This window comes from Zootoca vivipara, chromosome 10 (genome assembly GCF_965207765.1).
Source record: "Zootoca vivipara chromosome 10, rZooViv2.hap1.1, whole genome shotgun sequence".
NCBI classification, from domain to species: domain Eukaryota; kingdom Metazoa; phylum Chordata; class Lepidosauria; order Squamata; family Lacertidae; genus Zootoca; species Zootoca vivipara.
The window spans coordinates 19,509,892-19,529,621 of NC_142593.1; positions in this window are offsets into that span (position 1 = coordinate 19,509,892).

Here is a 19,730-nt window from a genome sequence, read left to right on the forward strand (position 1 = left end):
AGTGCTCATTGTCTTTGCTAACTATGCCCCATTTGTGGCTGGCACAACTTCTGCTTTGCTGATATCCAGTCTTGGTTTCTTAATAGCTTATCTGCCAGGGGATTCCCCTTCTGGAAGGGGGAAACCAGGGTTAGCCTGTATTTTTACACTGCTAAATTAAGGGGTGGGGATTTGGCAACAAGGAATTTACGGACACTACACGCACCAATAACATTATCCGTATATTCCGGTGTATAAGACAACTGGGTGTATAATAAGGCGACCCCCAACTTTCCCAGTTAAAATATAGAGTTTGGGATATACTCGCCGTATAAGAAATACAACCTGGCGTATAAGACGACCCCCGACTTTTGAGAAGATTTTCCTGGGTTAAAAAGTAGTCTTATACACAGGAATATACAATATTTTGTCTTGAAGCCTTTTGCCCTGAAGAGAGAAACAGCACGTCCCACCTATGTACCTGATGCTGCTCCATTTATCTCAGATGAGAAGAGGGTCGCTGGAGAAGAAAGATGTCTGTGAAGTTTACAAGCGTAGATGCCCAGCAACATGTTCTCCCCACAAGTCCACTCATCCATTCATGCAAGAGAAGAGACAAAGATCTGCATTTAATGGCTTCATGTGGCAGCAGTCTTGCTTTATAAGAGTATGGATTGAAGAGTGGGGCTATTTTAACACTATTTAATTTGCAGTAAAAGCCAGTTTATTTGCGACCTACCAGCACAATCAGATGTGTCTACTGATATCCAAATCCATAAATTATGCCTCCAACAGGAGGTGAGTGGAAAGCTAACAACCCCCAGAATAGATGATGGCGTGATTTGAAAGATAAAGCTTTATTTCCCCCACCCCCAGTTTATGAATAATTTTTATTGCATATGGGATGAGCCAAATAAAATGTTGAAATAGATGTTTGGATGTAAAACTTCAAGCATTTGGGCACGGTCACAAAGACCTCTTAAGATTGATAACTATTAAATGAATATTATCGCCACAGGCATTTATTTAGCTGAATGTTGCTATAATTAATTCTAGGTGCACACAGGCAGATAAAAGTGTTGGATAAAAACCAGCCAGATGCAAGACTTCCGAAACATAGATTGGCACAGATCTTGAAAAAGAATTTGATAATTAATAGTTCACGACTGCTTGCAGTCTATAATTATGTTAGGGAGACCTCTGTATCCTGTGCTCAGCATCAAGCTGTTCAGCTGGGGCTTCCTCCAAAACTAGCTTTGAATAAATCCCCAACTATGTTGGGCTACCTGTTTTGTGTCATCAACCACGGAGTCGGTTGAGATAAGAAGCTAACCAACTTCACAGACAGTTGCATAACCTTCTCCTTTTTGTTCACCTCCAGTTTTTATTTATACTTTTCAAGTTTATGCATTTCATTAGTTTTACAATTAGTTTAACATTTCAAAGTTTGACTTACTTCCCCCTCTTTCTGCATATCCAAATTAATTTAATTTTAATTATCTACTTTAAATATATACTCTTATGAAACTGCAGGTTATTACAATGATCCTGCTAATGTTTTTATCTGTTTGCAATTTATCTGTAAATATTCGATAAACCGATTCCATTCTTTTATAAAACGTTTGTTATCTTGATCTCTTATTCTTCCGGTAAGTTTTGCCATTTCTGAATATTCCATAAGTTTTTGTATCCATTCTTCCTTTGCTGGGACTTCTGCTTCTTTCCATTGGCAAGAAGCATACTTGCTGCTGCACTGAGGCCAAAATCCTAAACCTATTTACTTGGGAATAAATCCTATGAAAATCATTGAGTTTTTCTTCTCTTAAAATATGTTTAGAATTGGAGTGAATGCTTTGGGGTTCTTGTGCTGTTGGTTTTTTTTCTAAAGCAAAAATGAGCATGCCCTGTCACTGGTGGAGGGAGGAGGAGGAGGAGGAGGAGGAGGAGGAGGAGGAGGAGGAGGAGGAGGAGAAGAAGAAGAAGAAGAAGAAGAAGAAGAAGAAGAAGAAGAAGAAGAAGAAGAAGAAGAAGAAGAAGAGAAGAAGAAGAAGAAGAAGAGGTGGTGGTGGTTGGGCTTGTTATCCCACCTTTCACTCCCCCATAAGGAGTCTCAAAGCGGCTAACATTCTCCTTTCCCTTCCTCCCCCACAACAAACACTCTGTGAGGTGAGTGAGGCTGAGAGACTTCAGAGAAGTGTGACTAGCCCAAGGTCACCCAGCAGCTGCATGTGGAGGAGTGGGGACGCGGACCTGGTTCACCAGATTACGAGTCCACCGCTCTTAACCGCTACACCACGCTGGCGGGTGCGGGGGGTGCGGTGTCAGCTGTGAGGGCAGGTGACATCGCTGCGCCACCCCCCGCTTACTGGGCTGATGGCGCCCCTGGATGCTCGCTGCATGGGTGGCAGGCTGCTAGGGACGATGCTGCCGCTGGCGGCTAGTGGGACCCCTCCTGATGCTCGTCGTGTGGGCCAGGCTAGCCCCACCCCCGCGGGCCAGCTAGCCCTGCCCCCGCACGGCTCCAGGTGCCAGGGCAGGTAGCTCCGCCCCTGTGCCCTGTATTCCAATGGCATAATATTTACTCAACTGTGAGGAATTTGATTTGAAGCTCTGGCCTAGAGAATGACAGAATGAGAGAGAGAGAGGCATGTACTTCTGAGGATAACAGTTAACATATTCCGAAAACCCAAACTCTGGCCACCAGCCAGGATTTGTTTTGCTTGATCAAAGTGCTCCATTCCCATGTGGCGCAGTATTAACATGGAATGCAATTAAGAGGGAGGCCGAATTTGTTCAGAGGCGTTTCAAATCTGGAAATATTTTTGGCATTTACCCCCCAAAAGGGATATGAAATCCCACACTGTTGCACTGATTGTTCTAAACTGTGGAGGATTAGCACTCAGTTTGAAGTGCTGTGCCAGTCATTGGATTTCTTATTTGGTTACTGGAATGTGAATGGCAAAGAAGCCTTGAGCAAGAACAAAGTGCTCTACATGAAGAACCTTGCGGGCTTCAGCACTAACCCAATAAGCGGTGATCATCCCTCTTAGCTCTGGGTGGCAATTTGCAAGCAGAGGGCAGGAATCTAAGAGGATTCTGTGCAAAGAAGGGCCTCTAGAAACCCGACGCCTCTACAAATTATTGCTCCATTAAATATTGGGGCAATACTGCATACTATCCTCAAGGCACACAAAAATGGAGGTGAGAAGAGCTCTCTGTGGTGTTTGTGGGTAGCATCCACAAACAACATGTTGCCTCAAATGAGACAGACTGGTTTCTGCGAACCTGAACTGTCACTTCTTCACCAGGTTAGTTATATGCAGTGCTTCCCCCCCCCTGGGGGTACGCATACCCCCAAAACATTTTGTGAATCTAAGTTTGGTCTCATTGAGGGGCAGCATTTCAAGATGCGTAGAAAAATGAGAGTACCCCTAAACATTTTTTTAAAGAAAAAAAGCGCACTGGTTATATGTACTTTTCAGAGGACAAACTGCTCCCACTGCACCCAAACTACATATTATGTATAAAAATTTTGACCAGAAACCCTCATGGCAATGGAAAAGCCATTTCCAGGGAGAGCAACTGTGTTTGTTTGTTTGTTTTTGTTTGTGTTTGTGTGTGTGAGAGAGAGAGAGAGTGGGGGAGAGAGAGGGAATGGGTTTCGTGCTCATTTCTCGTTTCCAAATCATATTCTCAACAGATTTTCTTCCACCCTCTTTAACATGCATGCCTGGAGGCAACTGGAGTTTACCCTCAACATCTGATCAGATAGATCAGAGAAGTTAAAAAAATTATTTTAAGATTTTGTTAAGCTGAATTGGGACATGTATCTCTACTATAGCTTATAATGTGGAAATTCATTAGCATCCGCTGTAAATTTTAACTAAAGTTGATGGAGTAAAAGGAAGGGACCCATCACTTAGAATCACAATTGACTTAGAAAATTAAATGTACACTATGCTAGCAGCATTCTTTTAAAGTGACTAATCTGTTTTGTTTAATTGAATTATCACCGACAAGGAAGTAATCATTCTTACTTGTGTATGTCACTCTGCTGTTTTAACAGTTTAGGTGACTCATTCAGAAGAAATAGAGCAAGAGATATCCATTTAATATTGTCTCATTCAGCTGTAGCTGTAAGCCATTTGAGTTTCCTAATTTGGAAAATTGTTAAGGGGGGGAGAGTCATCTCCACTTCACTGTTGTCCTTGAAGGGGCTTGCAATGAGAGCTGATCACTTAGCAAAAAAAGAATCACCCATTCTCAGAGCTAGTGCCAACTCTGTAGGGTGATAATAATTATCACGTTATTTAAAAGTGTTGAGTTTGTTTGCCACAACTCAAGCTTGTATCTTTAGCAGATAGAATATGAAGAAATAACACAGCGAGTGGATCTAAGACCTGCCCTAGCATTTTACGGAGGTGCTAACATAATATTTACAGTGCGAGCTTGCAAGTGGTACTTGCCATTGTTTCACGATAAATATGGCTAGGGTGCACTGATGCACTAGATAACTGGACTCTTAAATCTTTAACAGCTATACAGAAGAGGAAATTCCAGCAGGCCAGCTTCTTAGATAATAAATGCTTTTTGGGGGCAAGTTGGGGTTGGACTCAGAAAAGCTGCATCTGTTAAAATTCCTAATTTTGTGGGTCAAACTAGATTTTGCATAGCCCTAGTTAGCAGCAGATTTCACTTGCCAATATTTTCCTTTGGAATCATGGATTTGTTAGCTTGCTTTTAAGTTAAGCTAAATCATCCCAGGAACCTCTGTTTTCGTGAAGACACGTGTTGCCAGTTGAATTGTATTTCATATAATTTTAGAGTTGGAAGGTCTCTTGCAGGTCCTGCTGGCAAACCAGTTTTCATATAGCAAGAGACCCTAACTCTGTGATGCATGACAGATACTTGTCTATTTATTTTTCTAAAAAAAAACATCCATAGTAACAGTTTGCACACATCCCTAGCTAGTGTGTTCCTTGCCTGTCATGTTTCCTTGTCAAATAAGTCAATCACACATTTTTGTTTTGTTTTTAGATTTAGATGACATTCCAGCTTTGTTTTCATTCTCCTTTACTGTCCCTGTCTCTTTTAGGTGACACAATGTAGTTGCAGTGCAAGTTTTTATTTCTGCTCTTTCTCTGTGCAGGAGCCAAGAACTCAGCAGGGAAATGTAGTCACCATTTCTTTATTGTTCTCTGGAGCTATTGCACAGCTTTCATCCGGCTGTTTTGTCTAACTTCCTTATTGCTGGTTACAGGTAGGTAGCCGTGTTGGTCTGGGTCGAAGTAAAATAAAAAAATTCCTTCAGTAGCACCTTAAAGACCAACTAAGTTTTTGTTTTGGTATGAGCTTTCGTGTGCATGCACACTTCTTCAGATTATTGCTAATTCACTTCTTCCTTATTGCTAATAGTGCAGCAGGTACTAGAGCTGTACCACAAGAGTTGGCTTGTACCACTATCCATAGTGCTGGGAAGCAACCTACTGTAATTTGTTTCAGATCCACTCTACGTCTTCCTGACTCGTTATACAAAACCAAATTAAATCTATTGAATCTGAAGTTCTGTTCTTCCTCTGTTCCCTATAGGGAATGTAAAATGGTTAGACCTTTTGTTGTGATCTGAGCCGAAAGTCTGAAAACTTAAAACAAAACCAATGTGAACCGGGGGGGGGGGAGGGGAGAATGAAAACAATTAGACCAAAGGGTTGATTTTAATTGTTTGTTAGAAAGAGATTGGGAAGGAAGCCAACAGTTCACCATTCTTCTCCATTTTTCCAGCCAGATAGTTGGAAGAGAACAATGACCGTGAAAAACAAACCCTTATTACAGGCATCCCCAAACTTCGGCCCTCCAGATGTTTTGGGCTACATTTCCCATCTTCCCCAACCACTTGTCCTGTTAGCTAGGGATCATGGGAGGTGTAGGCCAAAACATCTGGAGGGCCGCAGTTTGGGGATGCCTGCCTCTTATTATTTACTTCAGCATCCCTCCCCCAAAATCACTGTGATTGGAGCATCCTGGAGAAGACGCTCCCAGTGATTTAAACCTAGACCTGTCTATCAAAGTGAAAGATATCCCCACTTCTCCCCCCCTCCCCGCTGATCCACTTTGAGTTGCCTTGTTAATGGTGAAATCCAGCTCCAGCATGTGAAAACTTCACCCCTGTACACCTCGTGATTTGCACTGCACACTCAGCTGATGCACTTGTCTTCCAGATATATTGTGCAATATTATCCAAGGGATGTCAGCTGCGTTCAGCCAAACAAAGTTGTCAGCCGGTTCATAAGGTCCCTCCCAGCCCAGCAGAATAGCGGTCTCTGACACATTGCCCTAGTGGTCTACCCTCATGCTGTTGGCACAGATACAAGGGCATTTACATGGTAATAGATGAGAGGTCTCTTTTCTGTTGACCTTTGCTTATTGGATTCAAAATCCATGCAGTTATTGACAACTTAATAGATTTCTTTTCTTTTACAAGGTTATGTATGGCTTCCTGGAAGAGGGCTCTTAACACAGGTTTTTACCCAGAGTTTTTCCTGGCTGAAGGCATGTCTGAGGGTTGAGCTGTATTTAAGGGGACAATGAACTGCTACCGTACTTCACTATGCTTGAATAAAACGGGGAAGGGCTGGGGTCTGTGTTCAGAATTTAGAAATCAACCTTTGCCACCCTGGAGAGCTCATGATGTTGTGGATGGCAAATTGTCTTATTAGCCCAGTCAGCACAAAATTATGGAGGGTTCATTTTAGTTTTGAGTGGAGTGATAGGTAACACAGAAGATCCATCAATACTTGCTAAAATGTATAAGACTAAATCAGATTGTTGGAGATGCAATGAGGCTGAGGGTATGTTATATCATATGTGGTGGACTTGTAAAAGGGTAAAAGAGTATTGGGAAATAATTTATAATGAATTGAAAAAAGTGTTTAAACGTACTTCCCCCCAAAAAACAACAACAACCAGAGTCCTTTTTGTTGGGGATAATTCAGAATGAAATTCCCAGGTGTCAAAAAAGATTATTGATGTATGCCTAGTGGCCTGTGTTTTGTTAGCCCCCAAATGGAAAACAAGCAAGGTCCCAACTAAAGAAGAATGGCAACTTAAGCTGATGGAATATGCGTAGCTTGCGGATTTAACATATAGAATAAGAGAACAAGAAGAACATACTTTTAAAGAAGATTGGAAAATGTTTATTGAATATGTGGGTGAAAATTGTGTACATTCGAAAACGTCAGCATTAAGATTAATTCAACAGCGTAAATAAGTTTTGATGGATGTAATAATGGAATGCTGAATGGTTTCGTTTATGTAAAATATGCAGGGATTTATGATAATGTAAAATGAAGCATGGAAAGAGAAGAAAGGAAGTCATTGGTATTTTAAGGTTGTTTAAATGAATAGTCTAAAATGTAAAATAGAAAAACTTAATAAAAATTATATACAGCGGTACCTCGGTTTTCGAACAGCTTAGTTCCTGAACAACTCGGAACTGAACGCTGCAAACCCGGAAGCAGGTGTTCTGGTTTTTGAACTTTGCCTCGGAAGCCAAACGTGCTCCTGAGCTTCCATTTTCACTGTTGCGCCCCTCATTTGAGTCCCCAGCATAGTAATTAAAGCTTTTTTCATCCTGTTTTACCCTTGAGCAGCAAATTTTAAGCCCCCCCCCCATTGTAATTAAAGCCTTTCATTTCTGATTGCAGTGTTCTGAGGTGATATTTGGTGCTTTTGTTTTTGCTATTTTTTGCGTTTCTGTGGCTTTTTCATTTTTGTGACTGTGGCTTGTTTTTTGTTTTATGATTGATTGATTGTGTTGCTGCGGAAATGGATAAAAGCACCCCATCCAATGACTATAATCAGTGCAGGTAAGAATTTTTATTTTTTTAATATTTATAATCTACAATACTGTCTTATTTATTTTATAGTACAGAACATTGGTTATTGCTTTCATTTTGTGGATCAATGGTCTTGTTAGATAGTAAAATTCATGTTGAATTGCTGATTTAGGGGTTGTTTTTAAAAGTCTGGAACGGATTAATCCATTTTGGATTACTTTCATGGGAAAGTGTGCCTTGGTTTTGGAACGCTTTGGTTTTGGAACAGACTTCTGGAACCGATTAAGTTTGAGAACCAAGGTACCACTGTATATAAAAACAGAAGATCCATCAAGAAAGCATTGCGCCTGTCACCTTAATGACATTGCAACTTAAGTCCTGTTTTTATTTTTTAAAGACAGGAGAGGGAGTTGGAAGGCTTCTGTAATTTCTCTTTTCTTTTTCTTCGTCTTAGTTTTCAGATTATTATGGAACCACAGAGACAAGTAAACAAACAAACAAAATCAATAATATGTCCAACTAAAGGCAGAGAATGCAAAACCTAAACATATTAAATAATAACAGTCAGTCTAAAATCATGACAACTATATTTCTCTAGAAGGCAGAGAGATACCTGTAAATCTGAAACTAAACTACATATAATAAAATCCCACCATACTGAATAGAAATGAGCAGGATCTTCCTGGCCCTTAGATACCAGTATCAATGTCAAAAGTTCCTTTTAACCAAAATCTCTCTTCCCAATATCTGTCCACGTATTTAGTAGGTATAACAGGAGAAAAGTTTATATATTTAAAATATTCTTTGCTATCTCCTGATAAATTTCATTCCAGAATAAAGCAATATTTGAGCATTCCTACCAGAGATAGGAAAACAGTGCACATACAGCTTAAAATTCCCAAGTGCTTTCCCATCCATGTCCTCTGTACAAATCCTGAAATCCTTTTCCCAAAAGGATTTTTATGCCTCTACCTCCTTTTTCTATTGAAACGTGTGCAGCCCACACACTAAGGAAATCATAATGATTTCATGTCAGTGAAACATGGAATGTTCTGCAATCAGTCTCCAAGAGCAATGACAGTTGTTCCGTTTTTTATCTTTTTTAAAAAGAGAATTGATATGCTATGGAAGTTCTGCATTTCTTTAAATCACAAGTATTTACAATTAAAACACATGTAGCATTGTTTTATTATATCCATTTGTATTTTCCAATATACACTAGCTTCTCTTTGTGTGGCTCAAAAGTAAATTTTGCCTTCATATTCCTTCCCCAGTGAAAATGTGTGGTTTGTTGATCTTTTATGTGTACTCTTAAACACTGCAGTAATATCCAATAAGAAGCATAGAGAGATTTAAAGATCTTTGGTTGGTTTAGGAATGCCTACTAAAAGAACCATAATGCATGTTACATGATCCATGCAATTGAAGATTGCTAGATGGAACCATAATTGCTGTACATAAAAAATAGGGTTGTGCCAAATTTTACTGGAAATATATTTTGAGCAAAAAGGCAAAAAGTAGTGTGAAAAGCTCTCCCAAAATCCAACTTTGGGCGGATCTACATTCATGGTTTATAATGTTAAGGAAGAGTTAAGGAATGGTTTTCATAACATAGATGAACACATTACGTCCTACTTTTAACGTTCATAATGTGTTATTAAAATGAGACACCAGAGGGTGCTGCAGAGCAACCAGGAACCAGCAGTAGGAAAATGGTGTTATTACAGAGAAAACAAGGTCTGAATTTACTTTTAATTTACCAGGATGCCCTGCGACATTTTAGAATGCTGTATCCAATATTGTTCTAATAACGTTAATAAGGTCCGTGTAGATCCAGCCTTTGTGCCATTTCACTCCCCTGACCACCAACACCCACTCACAGCCCACTCCGCCTGTGCCAGTGATCCAATCAGGTTTGACTACGTAACTGAAAGCAAATAAACAGATTGTTCTCCTTCAGAAAGGCTGGTGGAGAACAGAAAAGAAATGCATCTTCATTGCCGACACAACAGCTGCTCCTTAACCTGCAGCACTGTGCTGTAATTTCATTTCAATAGCACTTCGTGACGCACCAGAATCAGTTTCCTTTCTCCGACACCTGTTATGAAAGAGGGGTCCTGCGTAAGGGACAAACATTTCGCGCTCCCTTTTGGGGGACCTCCTGGAAGGTTGCTGAAAGAGGGATGCAAAAAATACTTAGGGGAGAAGCAACCCCCTCCCCTTTTAGCCTAGCGTGAATAATAAAAATTAAGATATACTGAAAACCTTACTGTTCATTATCTCTACACTAAAAGAATTGTGCTGAAATAATTATAGGAATGCATCAGAACTACAATCTAATGAGCTCTCTCTGTGGATGAAAAGCAGCTTCTCCCATTGATGGGAAGAGCATGGGACAACACCCCTGGCATTCATGGGAGCGCCATCCATCCATGATAGTCAGCAGCGAGAGCTTTGTGCGCAGTGCTGTGTATTATAGCCAATCGATTTAAATGATTAACACTGGGAAATGTGACAAAGCCTGGACTTCTTTGAATCGGCCAGCAGTATATTTATATTTGATTGGTATTCAGCAGGAAAAACGCTGGGGGTGGGGTGGGGGGAGGCAACTTATTCTGAAAGCTTAAATACCAAGCACTCTTTTCTGTAATTTGACCGTATTGTGACTGATCTGGACCATCTCTACTTGGCCTTTGAATCAAGTTCAGATTATGCAATTACAAATATCTGAAATTTGCACAGTCTGCCCACATATTGTAAATCATAGAATTGGGCCCTCGGTTTCCATGTATTCTGATATGGTAAGCTCTTACTAGATAGCTGGGATAGCTCAGTCACAGTAGAGCTTGAAACTCTTAATCTCAGGGTCGTGGGTTCGAGCCCCATGTTGGGCAAGATTCCTGCATTGTAGGGGGTTGGACTAGATTATCTTTGGGGGAATTCCAACTCCACAGTTCTATGATACTCTGAATCTTGTGTAAAATAACTTTGTTTTGCATCCTCATAAGAGGATTGTTGCCTCAGTTGCTCAGCATGTGATTATTATTTTTTTAACAGAGGGGGCCACAATGGCTCTATCTGCTGGTCGTGGTCCAATATAATTGCTGTTAATTTATTATTATGCACGTTGGCCTAACAAAGTATTGAAGAATTCCTGTCATCTGGACCGTAATAATCTACATCAGGAGTGGGGAATCTGAGGGTTGCCCTCCCCTCAGGGCAAGTTGCCACATGCTATGTGTCTCGGGCAAAAATGGACATGGGCCGAGGCAAAGGTGGAAGGAGCAGGAAATGTGAATTTTGCTTTTGTATAGTAGGGTAGTTTCACACAAACTCACACCTCAACCCCTCAATCTTCTCCATCCAGACAAGCAAGAGGCATTATCAGAATTCAATGGCGTTTTCCAGAGTCTAACAGGATCAGCGAGGGTAGAATCAGGTTGAGGGGTCTAGTAGGCCACATTTAGTCGTCAGTCTTGAGATTCCGGTCTCTGGCCTAAATGGTTTCCCTCATCCCAGTCAACCAAAGGGCATAGCAGCTATCTAGCAAAACATCCATTTATAACTGATATCCCTTTAGGTGCAAGAAGACCCAGTTTTCAGAACTTTCTGAGATCTAGTATTACCACGTTTCTCCCACGTTGCCATAGATTATGCAAATGCATACCCTCCAACGTTTCTCCAATGAAAATAGGGACGTCCTATTGAATTATTGTTATTGTTATTTATTTGATTATTTATAACCTGTCCATTTGACTGGGTTGCTCCAGCCACTCTGGGTGGCTTCCGACATATATAAAAACATAATAAAACATTTTAAAAAAACTTCCCCATACAGGGCTGTCTTCAGACGTCTTCTAAAGGTTGTATAGTTACTTATCTCCTTGGCTTGGGGGGGTGTCACATGACTCCATACCCTCCAACATTTCTCTGATGAAAATAGGGATGTCCTAAGGAAAAGCAGCGAGTGGCGCTGTGGGTTAAACCACAGAGCCTAGGGCTTGCCAATCAGAAGGTCGGCGGTTCGAATCCCCGTGACGGGGTGAGCTCCCATTGCTCGGTCCCAGCTCCTGCCAACCTAGCAGTTCGAAAGCATGTCAAAGTGCAAGTAGATAGAAAGGTGCTGCTACAGCAGGAAGGTAAACGGTGTTTCCGTGTGCTCCTCTGGTTCGCCAGAAGCGGTTTTGTCATGCTGGCGACATGACCTGGAAGCTGTATGCCGGCTCCCTTGGCCAATAACGCGAGATGAGCGCCGCAACCCCAGAGTCGGTCACAACTGGACCTAATGGTCAGGGGTCCCTTTACCTATACCTTTACCTTTAAGGAAAAGCAGGATATTCTGGGATCAAATCAGAAACCAGGACATCTTCTGTAAATCTGGGATTGTCCCTGAAAAATAGGGACACTTGGAGGTTCTGTAAATGCATCTCTTGTGAGCCAAACTTTTCATAACCCAAATATTCAAAGCCTTCTGGCCACTTCAGATAAATGAGTGTTTTGCTGCAAATAGAACCACATGAAACCATCCCATTGTAGCCCAGTAAACCAAAGAATCCAATACAATCCACAACAACTTCACATTGGGGACTCTCTAATTAACAGAGGGCCACTTATCATTTTAAAAGCAGCATCACAAAGTAATAAATAGCTCCAGGGACTTCTGAAGGCTAATTGAAAGCAGTTTAGAACATTAATCACAAAATAGTTCAAAAGCAATTTCCAGATTGCTTCCTACAGAGTTCAAGTTATCGATATACACATTTGAGTCAGTTGGCCTGTGAAGAAATCAACATTGGAACCAAAGATCAATGACAAAGCATTTAGCTGGAGTACCTAGCAGATGATTTCAAAGTAATCTTAAAATACATTATAATCAGTGCTTTTTTCTGGGGGGATGCAGGGGCACACGTACCCCTAAACATTTTGTGAATCTAACGGGAGAAGAAACTAAAAATTTAAAATGTTTTAGTTTGTTCTCTAGCACGGTGAATCGTCAGTTCTGTTGCTACCCCCGATGGCGGCCTCATTTCCTGTCACTGTGTTTCCTGAGTCTCAAATGGAATGAGAGTACCGTACCCCTAACCTTTAGAGAAAAAAGCACTGATTATAATAATAATCATTATTATTTATTAGATATATTTCATGCTGTTATTTCTTCTATGTTTTTGTTGTTGAACGAAGCACATATGATGGATGTGGCTAGATCAGGGGTCAGCAAACTTTTTCAGCAGGGGGCCGGTCCACTGTCCCTCAGACCTTGTGGGGGGCCGGACTATATTTTGAAAAATATATATGAATGAATTCCTATGCCCCACAAATAACCCAGAGATGTATTTTAAATATAAGGACACACTCTACTCATATAAAAAACCAGGCAGGCTCCACTATAACCCAGAGGTGCATTTTAAATAAAAGGACACATTCTACTCATGTAAAAAAACATGCTGATTCCCGGACAGTCCGAGGGCCGGATTGAGAAGGCGATTGGGCCGCATTCGGCCCCCGGGCCTTAGTTTGGGGACCCTGGGCTAGAAAGTCTATAGCTGAGGTAATCTGCATTTGAAGGTAGCTTTGCGTTCCTCAGAAGAATTTCTTCTAGCTGACACGCCTTGCACAAGTGTGTTGGCTGTTCACAGTCACCACGAGAGTCACTTTTAACTCCCAGGAAGGAAAGACAATCATTATTTTTTTTCTTTTTCATTCCTTAAACAGCAAACATGCAGCCCCAGTTATTAAAATTGATTGATAACAAAGGTTTCGTCTGTAGTCCTATCCAAGTCCGGAGGGTGGCCACAAGAACGAGCTTTATCTGCAGTGGCTCCCTGTTTGTGGAATGCTCTCCCCAGGGAAGTTTGCCTGGCGCCTTCATTATACACCTTTAGGCGCCAGGCAAAAACATTCCTCTTCAACCAGGCCTTTGGCTGATTGACATCCAATGCCCTTTTAAAATGTGTTGGGGAGGGGAGGATATTTGGGTTGTTCTTGTTTTTATTGTGCATTTTATGCTTTTATATATATTGTGATTTCATCTTGTGAACCGCCTGGGACCTGCGGGCAAAGGGCAGTAAATAATAATAATAATACATACTTAATTTGGAATTGGTCCCACTGAAATCAGTGGGGCTTTCTTCTGAGCAGACATGCATAGGATTAACTTAATTTTCGACCCATTAAATTATGCAGTACTGCAGTATAGACAGTACACCCATATGTCTCCGGGGGCCATGTGCTCTACATTGCAGAGCAGGGCTGCCTGTTCCAAATCTGTTTTTAAAATAAAGGGTGGGATTCAACTAATGAGTCTCATCAGTGGAAACTCTCCCCCCATGTGCCCCAATACCCTCTGAAATTGGCTCAGGGGGCATAGAGAACTCCCAGAACAGTGAGCGGGGGGAGAGAAAGGGGAGGTTGTTCCATATGGCAATCCAAAATGCTTGCCGTCGATTGAAATAATCAACACAGTGCAATTTTGAGATCCCCCCCAAAAAGGAGGAGAGAGCAGAAGCTCTCAGTTGCCCATCAGCAGTTCGCACATGGACTGTAGGCTGAGCAGAGACACAAATCACCGGTCACAGTCTTACCCATTATTTATAAGTTTGCACCTATGCATATACATGGTGGATGGAGCTTGCAAAGCTCTGACAACGGCTGATCATCTGAGCCAGTAAAGCCAGGTGCACCTCAATGCCTGACAATCAGCTGATGGTTGGAGCTTGCAAAATCTTACCCACAGTGCAATGCAAGACCTGGCAGTCAGCTGATTTTTGGGGTTTGCAAAGCCCAGTACAGAGGGATTTTACCCAGGGCTTGCAGGTGTGTTTGGTCAGCTGATCGGTGATGCTTGCAAACTCCTTTTGGCTATGCCACATATTTTTACCTGCCCCAATATCATGAGCAGAGGAGAACACAGACTTCTAGAACGGCTCCCCTCTGTCTCTTTAGCTTTGTTGTTCTGTTTTGTTAATGTTATTTTAATGTCAACTGCTTTGTGAGGTTTGCCCCAAAGGTATATAACAGCCTTATCACGCACAAAAAATACTCACTTGCCTTGAAGGCTGTAGTAAAGATTCCTGACACAAGCAAGTGAGATGTCCAGAACATTCAGAAAGTGCTAAATATTGTTCTAAGTGACGAGCCTTCAATGCGATGGTGTAAGTTTTATTATTATTATTTCTCATAATTATGGCAAACGAATCAACCTGTTCATAAGAGCCAAGCACTAAATCTTGGTACAGAGACTGTGTATAAATAAATAAACCAGTGGGTAAAAGTGGAACAAGTTATAGACAGTAAAATATAAGAATTTGCTAGAAGACGTTTGATTTGCCACTGGGTGCAATACCTTTCCCATTTCCTTCTGTTAACTGCCATGTTGAAGCCTTATGAGAACAATGATTCAGACCCATTGGCAGCCATTTATGCACCCTGACAGCACACACTTTCCTCCTGCCTGTTGTCTGCACACCTACTGTGAGGGTGTTCATCATAATGACATTATGAAGCCTTTTGTCTGGGTTTGTTTTTTTGCTGTCAGGAATAGGATGGCATGCAAATTGTCCCATAAATTGTGTGCATCATAAAAACGGAAAGCAGAGTTTTAAAACCTATTCCATATCAAGAATCCACGACTACCACCATCATCACCACCTCTGGAGTTTTATGAACACAGAGATGAGACATTTGCATAACAATTTTTGAAGTGAGAATGGGAGGGAGGTGAAAAACATAAGCTATTTAGAGGAAGTCATTATAGCCTGTATAATGTTCCACTGTGGAGATAATGGCAGATAAATGATTTGTACGAACCACCTAAAAGCTGGTGCTAAAGCACTGTGGGATCTGTTCCTGTTTGCCTCTTTAAAGTTGAGTATTTGCACTGTTGAAATGCTTTCGTTTTGGGTGTGCTTTTGCATTTATATTCTCACTCTCCTTGACAGATACATTCTGGTGATGGTGATATTGTTAATTAATTTGTTCTATGGCTTTCGAGCCATAACCTAAGGGTAGAACACCTGTTTTGTGTGAAAGCAACCAGGCTCCTTCCATGGTATCCCCAGTTTAAAATGGCAGGGCTTGAAAGGGCTTCTGCCTGTGACCGAAAGAACTGCTTTTGGTGTGAGTAGGGGGGTGGATTGGCCCTTAACCACATACTACTCAACTGTCACAATTTGAGCGGGACATCCCAGAATTACATAAGCCATCCCAGCTTCTGATTGGATCCCAGAGTGTCCTGTTTTTGGTTCAGCACTCTGGCGCAAGTCAGCAGGCTCCTGTGAGAGCTCGTAGCCCAAAACCTAAGCGTCTCAATTTGGATCACCCAGATATTAGTGGGTATGCTACCAGGATAAGTTCAAGGTGCTGGTTTGGGTATATAAAACCCTATGCAGCCTGGGACCAGGATACAGTACTTGAAATATTCTCTCGCCCCTTACCCAGTTGATCCCCGCACTCTGCAAGCGAGGGCTTCCTGCAGATATCATCTTATCAGAAAGTTTTATGGGTTATGGCTTAAGAGAAAATGAAATGAAAATGATATATCGTTGGTATCTAACATCAAGTGAACTGGCAAAAACATATAAATCTAAATTAAACATGTGTTGGAAATGTAAAGAGAAAGAAGGTTATTTTTATCATATGTGGTAGTCTTGTAGTAAGGTTAAGGCGTACTGGGAAATGACATATCATGAAATGAAAAGGATGTTTAAAATAACGTTTGTAAAAAAACACAGCCAGAAGCCTTTCTTCTGGTAATTATATGGATAGAACTACCTAAATTGTATAGAAATTTATTCATGTACACGATTACAGTGGCAAGAATGCTACTTGCCCCAAGGTGGAAAGAAGCAGAAGTCCTAGCAAAGGAAGAATGGATACAAAAACTTATGGAATACAGTACAGTATGCAGAAATGGCGAAACTTACCGGAAGAATAAGAAATCAAGATAACAAACTTTTTATAAAAGGATGGAAATGGTTTATTGAATATTTACAGATAAATTGCAAGCAGATGAAAACACTGGCAGGATTATTGTAATAACCTGCAGCTATATAGGAGTATAAATACAGTGGTACCTTGGTTTATGAACACAATTGGTTCCGGAAGTCTGTTCATAAACTGAAGCGTTCATAAACTGAAGCGAACTTTCCCATTGAAAGTAATGGAAAGTGGATTAATCCGTTCCAGACGGGTCCACGGAGTACTCAACCTGAAGCGTACTTAACCTGAAGCATGGGTGTAATTGGTTCCGGAAGTCTGTTCATAAACTGAAGCGTTCATAAACTGAAGCGAACTTTCCTATTGAAAGTAATGGAAAGTGAATTAATCCGTTCCAGATGGGTCCGCGGCGTTAGTAAACCAAAAATTCGTAAGCCGAGGTGTTCATAAACCAAGGTTCCACTGTATAAAGAAGATGAATAAATGAGTAAGTTAAGTTAATTTGGATATGCAGAAGATATTAAAAATAAATTAAAGGAACCTCAGAAAGAAGGGGATGGAAGTTTTAAAATGTCAAATGAATGTAAAATCAGTGAGATGTACCGTATATATCTAAAAAGTATATATTTTATAAAGTTTTATGGTTTGTGTGTTTGTTTAATAAATTGCCCACTTCGTTGAACCTCCTGGCAAGCGACTTAGGAAGAATGCTTGATAAACAGATCTCCTTGGTGTAAACAGATGACAAAGTAGTGTTCAGTTCTTACACCAAGTAGGGAGGGGATATTCCTATTTGGTTCCTCTTTGTTCTTGTGTGCTACTTTTTAAACAGGTCCAGTGGAAGGAACCTAGGAGCTGGGGGTTTACCCTTGGGACAGGATGAACAATATAATAGCCTTTCTCTGCTGGTCATAATAAACCATTATAAAGGACTGCATAAAACCCTAAAACCCCAAATGCCTCCCTGAAGATTTACACATCATCCCTTGCGGTGGATATGACTTTGATTAAGAATCACTGCAGTAGACCACACTGGACTAGAAGGATCAATGACCTGAACCAATATTGAGGAGCTCCATGTACAGTATTCATGTTTTGTTACAGACAAAAGAAAACCTAGGCCTGCAGTCCTAGGCTGAATCTAGACATATATTAAAAACACTGTGAAAATGTTGTTGTTTTTTTTAAAAAAGTTTTAAAATATACCGTATATTCTGGTGTAGAAGACGACTGGGCGTATAAGACAACCCCCAACTTTTCCAGTTAAAATATAGAGTTTGGGATATACTCGTTGTATAAAAAATACAACCCGGGGTATAAGACGACCCCCGACTTTTGAGAAGATTTTCCTGGGTTAAAAAGTAGTCTGATATGCAGTATATTGAATTCACCATTAGCTCACCATTGCCATCTAGTGTCAGATTTGTAGAATGCACTTAAAATGCACTTAAAACGTTATAGTTGAAGCTGTATAGCTGAGTCCCTAAACTCACCTAGCTGGTTGGGGATCTCATTGAACACACTGGGACTTATTTCTAAGTAAATATGCTCAGGCTTGTGCTCTTCAGACAATACCTGTGAAAAATGGAAAAATTCCATGTCTAGCTAAACGTATTAAGTCACCCCCCCCCCCCCCGAGATCTACAACCCGAAAGTCAAGAAGAAGCTTTCAGGAATGGGCAGCTTTACTTCCATGAAGATGTCATTGTTGTATACAGTTTAGTTTGATGTGTGATGCTAAATTGGAGAGGCAAATTATAGAGATGCTGTTGGGGAAGTGTTGTACCCCAAAGGAATTGTGTGCCATCACCTCCCACTCTAGGAAAATTAAAGCAACGTTTATACTGTTAATGGGAGGTTAACAGAGTATATCGAGAGTAACTTCCTGAGGGGAAACTTTGTGCTCACATCAGAAGGGTTTATTTTATTAATGACAGCTCTATGGCAAACAAAAGAGAGGGAGGATTCATTGTCAAATGCAGACCTCGTGTTCTAAATATAAACGATCCATCATTAACAATGTGCAAACGGAACAGTACTTTTGTCATGAGGTTCTTCGTTCGTTTGAAGACTTGACGGCTCAAGAGAACTATGGAAAAAAAATGTATGTCTAGAAATATCTTGGTTCCTAGATATTACTGAATCTCCAGACTGTAAATCCTCTTTTGTTTGAGGCGATTGTATTCAGCGAAAGATATCTTCCATTTCCTCTGGATTGGTTTCAGAAGGGCTTCCTCTGACAGGGGAGCTTGCTTCAGCAGAGAAAGAACCTCTGGTTCAACCCTCCATGAATAAACAAAGATGTGAAAATAGGACAATTGGTGCTTTAGGTCAGGAGTGTTGACCTTTCAGTTGTTCTTGGGACTCCAACTCCCATCAGCCCCAGACAGCATGGACTAGGGATGATAGGAGTTGTAGTCCAACAACATTTGGAAAGCCAAAGGTTATGCAGCTTTGATTTATGTGAAAGATGAATCGAACCACTTACTTACATTTTACAGCAGAGATTTAGAACGAAATAACAGAAACTGTTCCCAGCTTAAAAATAATAATTCATGATTAAATGTTCTTACTTCCTTGAGTTTTCCTTGCCAGACTCACCTAGCCTTCTCCCTTGACATCTTTTCACTAGGGATGGAAAGATCTGTAATGTTTGGCTCTCTCGGTTTTTCATTTTTCCAATCTTAATTTCAGTTCTTCACGGTTCTGCAGCAATTTGAGGTGTTGTTTTTTTTAAAATCTTCATGAAAATTCTCCAGTATTTTAGTGCTAATTTCTCCTACCAAACATATTTTTGTATTCAGTTTTATAATAAAAATACAGTAATGTTATTATTTATACCCCGCCCATCTGGTTTTGACTAATGCATACATTTTCGCAAGCAATTTTAATATGATGCATTTTCGTATGTTGTTTTCCCTAATACAGTATATCAATATAGTTGATAAATATAATATGGCTGATAAATTTGGCTTTAAATGA